The following is an 8,973-nucleotide window of genomic DNA, read 5'->3' as shown; positions in this document are numbered from 1 at the left end:
CTTTGTGTCTTTTTGTTTAATAAAATGTGTGCTTTCCTGTGGCAAAGTGGTTGGTAAGGGGAACAGATGTCGCGGTGATGCGGTGCAGGAGTGATGAACAGACAACAGTGATTCAGTGAATAAGTGCGTTATTGCTCTTTTCCAGGTCTGGCGACCGTCAAAAATAATAAATCCCCGGCAATACACAACAATGTGTAAAGCACGAGGATAATGAAACCAAGGGCACCGTCCTGAACAAAAACAATGGTACGGTCACCAGTCCTGGGTGATCGAAAACGTGCAGGTGCTCAGTGCAGTGATGCTCCAGATAGTGCTCTCCTTTTGACAGCTCCGGAGACGTGCGTTAACTGTCTAGTGCTGAATACAAAAACAGACAGTTACACGGACAGACACAACAATACAAAACACTAACACAATCCACTCTGAGAGCTCCTCTCTCAGTCCTTCTCTCTCTCCACTCGTTTAAGCCAAACGAAGGAGAAGATCAGCGTTACCCTGGCCCCTATATGTAATCCCGCATGATATCGAGATAAACGGTTGCAGCTGCCTTATTACTTGCAGCTGCCTCTCGTTTACCTTTCAAATCAATACGGTCTTACAACAGAGTCGCGCTTCCCTCCAGGCTGACCCACTTCCCTGACCCGGAAACGAACTGTCAGGCCAGCCCTTCCAGATACTTCACCTCTCGTTCTTTAGCGCCCTCACAGGTTGGGAGGAAGATTCATCACCAGAACTCATCTTTCCGTCACATTTCCTCTTTAACCCTTTGTGGTCCTAGTTATGTCGGACCAGGTCCGACATTACAATTTTCCCTTTCCAGTCCGAGAAGACGTCAAACACAGGTCTCTAGTGGTTTGTTCTCCAGAAAAAGCTGAGAAAGCCTTTCAATGGCTGAGTGAGACCAATAGGAGCCAAATGAATCTGAAAAAAAGGGTCGTACCTGAGCAATACAAATGGGCCCCATAACAAAGGAGATAGCTGCTTCCGCATCCAGCGCTCAAAGAATATCACAGACATTTGCAGAGCTTTTTGAGACGTTATAGTAAAAAATAATGTCTTGGATCACATTACTGAGGAGTTTGGTGATAAAACGAGTGATCAGGAGAGGATTTATGAGTATGCACAATTATAAAGAGGTATGTGAAAAATACAGGGAACAAGGGGTGGGGCTTGGCTGGAGGTGCAGTACTGATGTCCTTCTGCTATGTAGGGCATTTTAAACCTGTTTTACTCTGAAAAAAAAAAATTTAAACAGTGCGTGTAAAATAAACAGCATCTGTGAAAATAAATTGAACCTAACGTGTCTGACAGGCGCTGAATAAATGGAGCGCTAAGGGTTAAACATGTTAGCTGTAGATCCAAGATCTGTAAATAAAGAATAAATAACATTAAAGTAATTTTCCATCTATGAATTCCATCTTTCAAGAGCACCCATTGAAACTGGTAAGATTATGGCCCATTTTATTAAAGCTTCTTAGTATTTCTGAAAGCTTCTTGTCCCTTTTTCAGCTGATCGATTAAAGTTAGTGTAAACTCTGTACAGAGTATTGTCACAAAGACAGCTGCAGTGGGTGACGTCAGACCAGAAACAGTAACCAACACAAAATAAACAGAGAGGTGGAGTTTGGTGCTGAGCGCTTGGTTGCGCTCAGCATTTAATAAATGAACAAACAGAAAATAAAAGGTTATAAGACAAACAAAACACAGGACACAGCACTTTAGCCAAAATAAAGAGACAAACAAAATGGACTACACAGACAAACATGGTGAGCTGAAATCAATTATTTACTTTAACTATTTTACGTTCTTCTCTCCAAATCCATTCTCCACTCACGAAAACACACAACCCTGAGTGAGTGAAAACATGCTGCTTTTAAGCAGCTGTACCGAGACTCGATTGCTAATCAATCATTCAGTTGGAGTCTCGGAACAACTGCACGTGAATTAATAAAGTGCAATTCCCCGTGCTCACATATTATTACATTTTACCTGCATGTGAAGTGTTGTGCAATCCTAGTGCCTAAATACAAATATACATTTTAAACACTTGTGTGCATAATCCATATTATATGCCTTGTACCAATGACTATACACCAACATTAACACACCACACACAACCTACAACACAAAAATACACAGGGGAGTGGCAACATTGCCACAAGTATGCATCAGTTTATATGCCCTTGTTTAGTCATGTTCTTCATTTTGGTAATTTAGTAGGCTACTTGTATGTGTTCTTCTGTTTATTTCTGTCCTGTCTTTAGCAACCATATAATGTGTTTTTTTTTTTTTTTTTTCAGAATTAGCAAGGGACTACTGTAGTTCCCAGGAAAAGTAGTTTCTTATATATTCTGTGCAATGTGAAAAGTACATTCTCAAGAAAAGGTTATAATTGTCTCGTTCCTACTTCTGCTCTACTTACTCTTTATCAGTGCACAGTGAAGCTTCATCTGTGTCTGGTTGCGCTTTACAAAACACACACTTGTGTTTAAGCATCACAATTTTCTTTGCTCTTTCCACAAGTAGCATGTGTGTCTGCTCCTGTGCCAGTCAGCTGGTGTTAAACCACCGAAATATATATACGCTGGTAGAAGCGCGTGAAAATAGTTTAATTAGCCCAGCCCAGCCCAATTTTTGCAAATGCTTCATGACACCGGGACAGCCTTTTCTAAAACTGGGACTGTCCCGGCAAAATCATGATGTTTGGTAGATTTACCTACATATTGCAGTTGAACAATTTCCGGGACTGCCTGATTATGAGAGCCTCCAATTGTGACTGCACTGGTTTTACAATAGGAATGTTCTTATGTCTTTGTTGGTTATATATATTTTTATTGTAATATTGCCATTCTGTCATTTATTAGCCAGGGGTTTTAGCCCAATAAGTTGAGGCTCTAAATGGCCTTTTCTTTCTCTAAAGGGCACAGGAAGAATGCAATGAACTCTTTTCCATGATCCTCATTATTTTTTATATTGGATTCCACCAATATTAAATAACCCAAAAACTCATGCTTCTTTGAAATGATGTGTGGACAATTGTTTAATACTAGCTATAGCTAGAGTGTATCTGAAATAAAGAAAGTAAAGTGCTTTTTTTAAAAACAGGTTGAATTCACAAAATCCAAAAGCCTAAAGGTGCAGTGGCTAATTTCCATTAACACTAGGCACACCAATTATCTACTGTATCTTGCATAAAACCTGCCAGTCAGGATGCCAGCTCTGAAACTGTGTACAATCTATAGGGGCAGTCTGTCGCTACCAATTGGGTAATGCAATAAAGCAATCCATTGGTTTATGACCAGTGTAGTGCTGTGCTCAGCCTTGTGGAATCATAGGTCCACAAACAAGGCACTCTGTGACAGATGAGCTAGCTCTTGATAAGGTTAACATATAATTTGCATGTCATCCTGAGACCTTTCATAAGGTCTTCGTAGATGTTCAAAGCTACGGATATCATCAGGTTGATAAAATGGTTGCAACTTAAACATTTTACATCACTGAATTAATCCTACACCCTGCAGTCTACAGTATAACATTTCAGGACAGAGAATCTGCAATGTGTATGATTTAAATTGCAATTGAACAAACAAATTAATGACAGATGATGAATGTGGCCAGAAGCCTTGTCCATGGGTACTGACAGCTATGCACAATGCTGGCCGACTAGTGAATACACAATGACATCGTGTAGTTGAGTGCTGTAGAGAGGAAGTGTCTCGTAGAGCCATCTCCCCACAAAAGACAAAGCCGCCAATCCGTGACTGGATAAAATGAAAATGAAGAATTGTTAACACAACAACTGCAGTGGCACAATGTCACCTACCCCCCAAAAATAGGAAAAGGATGAATGAAAAGTTAGCAGCTGAGACACGGGCCCGTCCCCCATGCATTAAATGCATTGAGTAGAACCCAGCCTCTCCAGCCTGCCATACACCCTGCAGAAATATGAACCGCTCGGCACTCAGGTAAGGAAAAAAACTCTACTTCCTGGTAGAAGGAAACCCTAGGGAATCGATGGCTGAGGGTAGCCCTTCATCCAGGCTCTAAAGATGGCTGTCTCCCTGTTTGGCCTCACCACGCATGACTGAGAGGTCAAAAAAAAGAAGCGACGTGAATGAAAGCCACAGAGTTTTTATGGTGCTTGGATATGACGTGTTGATTAGTGGACGGATTCTCCTTTCAGAAATACAACCAAGGTTTCCATTAAAAGTATAAGACATTTTTGTTTATGAATAGGTATTAAAAACATACATTGTTTTAAGCTGTTGTTATTGAAAGACCATCATTTTCTATAAATGGCAGCTGTTATTTTTTTTAATGTGTCAGTGCCTTGACATTCTGTATCCAGGCGCTACTGAGGTTTTGAGAGACATCATTTAAACAAAGATCAAAAGAAGGTTGGTGCACACTATTACACTATTTATGTACTACAAAACTTGCTGGAAGGGCCCTTGTTAGTGCATGTATTGATCTTTCAAAGAGTAAATCTGGACCCTCAGGGCCCTTGGTTGTTCCTATTGTAGCAGCTTTACCTGGAAATCTTCAAAGATACATGATTCCTATTCCAAGGGATTCAATGTAGATATGTACATTGATTGACTATTTATCCTATGCCCCTAGGATGCCAAGTACTATATATCAGAGTAGATTTTCACAACCTATCAGCTGCTTGCTTCTGGGCAGAATTAAACTACAGGCCTTGGGTGGGGGGTGGCTGGTGTTTGAGAGATTATTTCTGTTGCAGACCACTGCGGATATCAGGGACTATCTAATTTTGACCTCTGTAGGGTATTGACCGACGTTCAAGCAACAGGAACAAACAAACTTCAATTAAGATGGGAAAAATTACAACATACTTTAGTCAAAAAATAATAATTTCATGCTCTTAGGTACCTCATCAGATCATTTTAGAGACGCATTCTAGAGTATGTGTACAATACATAAAGCTAATGTAACCCAGGTTACTTTGTGCTTTGTGAGATGATCCCTAAGTAACCAGAGTTTTTATTGCATTTGGTAAATTATTGACGGTCCCTTATAGATCCTTTAGGCCCTCCTAAAAAAAATTATTTTACTTTCCGTTCCAGAACATGTGGTCAGCAGAGAAGACAAGAAGGCCTACAGTTTAAAATAACTAGAAAATAATCAAAAATATAAAGTCATTCTTAAAGATTATGAAAAATTGAGTACTATGAAGATTGAGGATATTGAAAACTGAGCCAAGTTTTTATGTTTTTTTGTCTGGGAATAAAAGGGAATCCTGGCTGTTTTTTTCATCATTAATGCACATTTGTTGAAATTCTGTATTGTGTTGAAATACAAAAAAAGATTTGGCCAGCTGATCACATGAGTATTTAAATTGTATTCTAACCATTTTATTTCTCCTTGAAGTATTGGACCCACAGCTGAACTAGATAACCCCTTTGAACCTAGGAATTAGATTAAGATTTGATGTCTCTATTTAAAAGTGTGGTTAATTATTATTCTCTCCGACCTTGTGATCAGGTGAAGCTACTACATTCCCATATTTTGACATTTTGAAATACAAGTATTGCTGAAAGTAACAATGGATCTTTGTAATGGCATGTTGTGTATGGCCAAACTTGTTTATTCCTAACAGGGATGTATTCAGATGACGAGACCATTTAATTTTTTAAGTTAATGGGGACATTTCTAAGTGTATCAAAATTGATGGTGCACCTAATCAGCCAAATGGAAGGGTCTTAGTGCACTATGACAGGATTAGCCCAGATAACCTTGGTACTCTACCCAGTCCTGATAACCTCACTGTCTTTTGGCATGTTCAGACTGTAAGAGATATATGTCAAGAAGAGATGAGCAGGGAGTTAGCCAAAGATATCTAGAAGAAAGCTAACCTTAGGACTAGCAAGGTTAGCTTTGTAAATGTGTTGGAGTGCAAGCTTACATGCTCTCAGATTTCACGTACTTCTTTTTATTTCTATATATGTTGCACACTCTTAAACTCAGTGGAAACATTTAAGGAGGGCACAGAGATGTTTTGGACTCCTGTAAGTGGATTGTTCGTGCAATGGGCTTGCAATGTATTCAGACAACTTTTAAATAATCAAGAAAATCACACAGACTCATTCAATTTGAAGTTTTAATGAATCAGAGCATTATTATTATTTATTTGGTTTATTATGAATCAAGCAGTTTCAGACCAGTTAAGACCCAGCTAATAGGCAGCCTTGGTGTTTCAGTGCCTTCACAGGTATAACAGCATTAACACTTCATTAACAACTCAAAAAGCTCTTTAAATGTCTGTGATATTCTTTGAGCGCTGGATGCAGAAGCAGCTATCTCCTTTATTTATGTCCATGTTATCTATGTGACGCATGGGGCTATCAGATAAGCCATTTTTTCGGCTTCATTCAGCTTCTATCAGTTTCACTTGGCCATTGGAAGGTTTTCTCTGCTTTTTCCAGAGAAAAACGACTAAAGACTGTGCTTTACGTCTTTTTGGACTAGAAAGGGAAAATTGCATATCGGACCTGGTCCATCATAGGACCACAAAGAGTTACTTCACAGAAAGTTACATTTTTGCTTCCATATATGTACATTATAGAGACAAAGTTTTTTTTATTTTGTATTTTAGTATTGTAGTCAGATGTGTGTCCCGCGGTGCCCCCTCCCTCGTTTATAACATTCACTCTTCGGTTATAACGCTCATATTGTGTGTCCCCTGAGACCCACGTTATAGCGTGGGAGCACTGTATTTCAAAGGTGATTTTTATGAATATAAATGCAGTAATGTTGATAAATCACACAATTATATCCAGTGTACTATGTAACTGTATATAACCTGACAGTACCATACATATAGTTTAGTATTAGTATTAAGTACAAATACAGAGAAAAACTAAGATTTATTGTAAACTTTTGCTGACATCCTGAGGTCCTGTAAAAAGCACACAGTTTACGGGAGTTGAAATTAGCTTGTATTTTATGACGATCAATGTAAGATATCATTCAATTAATCATAAAACAACGTCAGTGGTTTTAAAGTCCTTGAAAGTCTGAAAAGGGTACAACGATAACCTCTGTAATTTCTCTCAAATGCTTACTTTTCAAAATGTGGACCTCCTACATCTCACTATGCTGGGATTAAATTAAAAAAAGGTTATTTTTAGACAATTACAAAGCTTCACTTCAAAGTGTGGCAGATGGTGTTTAGGAGTGAGTAGAGTGCAATTTACAGTAAACAAATTTGTTATCCCTGACAGGTCATGGGGAGAAGTAAACTGGTCTGTGATTTAATAAGGGGGCATGCATGAAAGCACTGAGGAAACATTCCTGTATGTATGGGGAAATATTTGAACAGAAGCAAAATTATTAGCATTAATTATGTTTTATGAGGATTATAAAGAAAAAAAAAAAACAATAGGAATAATCCTCTAAAGCCCCTGGCATGATCTACTGGGTCAGAACATACCCGGGCAGGACCCAGTGCAGGGTTAACCTGGATGACAGGCGCAAGTAAACAATGCACGTATCAATGCCCAGGAAGCAGCTAGTTACTGACGTTTCCATTCAAGTGTCTCTGGATTGAACTGTTGGCCCAAATGTTTATTAGAGCAAATGTTTCTTCATCCCTGCTGCAATCTGGCTCACGGTGTGTCTCCAGCAACAAAAATATGGCTAAACAGAATAAACAGAAACGTTCCTTGTGTTAGTGAAACTTTCACCGCAGGCGTGGCTGTTTGTTATTGCATCAGCTCAGGAACGGCCGTCAATCATTTTGTCTCACTGAACCTGGGTCAAAGCGTGTCAACCAACATCCTGAGGTGGGTCACTGGGACCCGGGTCTACCCAGATAGGAGTGCCAGTGTCAAAGGTGCTTAAGTAGAGCTGCTACAAAGCAGTAGGCAGTGCCACTATGGTAGCTTTATTCATGAATAATTTTACAACCTGGTGTAGTATGCAACAGTTATCAGTTCAGAATAGCTATCTCTATGCTAACCCTATTTTCAGTTATAGAGTGTGGCAAGCCTGTTATGATCACTAGTCCCAAGAAGGATCATTTAAATGTATATATGCAAGTATAAATATTATGGTATGTTTTTTCCTTGCATTTTTATTCTTTTATGGTATTCACCTACAACAAATCATTTGATGATTTGTATGTTCTTGTGTGGATATTAACACTCAGGCCAGCCAATAAAACAGGTATTATCAGCATGTTAAACAGAGATTGGACAGCAAGTTGCAGACCAATTGGATTCCGGAAGATGATCTGCTGAACTGGGAAAGCCATATGATCTTTAGCAGTGATCTAAATCCAAGGCAAATGGTCAAAATAATGCTTGTCAAGCAAGACCTTAAAGAAGATAACCAAGGTTAAAAACAATGATATTACTTAAACCAACAACATTATAATCACAGCTCTCGATTAAAACATGCCTGAGATATAACGTTCCTATAGCATGTCCCCAATTCCCTAAACTAGTGATTCATGCAATATTTCTACAGCAAATACAGTACCAACGTTCAAACTGTAAATAACTTCTCAGTCTAACTTCCGTTTCTGTCTCTCCCTTTTGATACAATATCTGAACTGAAGAAAAGCTGTGCTGGCACTTTATAACACAGACATCTTATTCAGCATTCATTTTATAACAAAATAAATATTAGGCCTATTTCATGGTTATTTTTCCTAATGTGTTTACTTTTTTGCTGCGAGAGGAGCTTCAGCTTTCCCTGGGAGACGAGACGAGATGTTTCAGCTTCGCTTCAGCCTCGCTCTGGCAGCCAAACCTGGGGCAAGCCTATTCCTCTTCCCCTCACCCGACCCGCTCTCCTTACCGCACTTGGTTTGCTTGTCTGTCACTTTGAACTAAACTGCTATTTAGTCAGGCTATTTATAGTTTTGAAACTGCTAATTAAAATGATCCATGAGTGGGAATGTTACCTTTTTTTTTTTGTTTTTTGTAAAAATTATAGCAATAGATTAAT

Source organism: Polyodon spathula, chromosome 4 (assembly GCF_017654505.1).
Source record: "Polyodon spathula isolate WHYD16114869_AA chromosome 4, ASM1765450v1, whole genome shotgun sequence".
NCBI lineage: Eukaryota > Metazoa > Chordata > Actinopteri > Acipenseriformes > Polyodontidae > Polyodon > Polyodon spathula.
The sequence above is the reverse complement of the archived record's forward strand: the minus strand, read 5'-3'. Positions refer to the sequence as shown.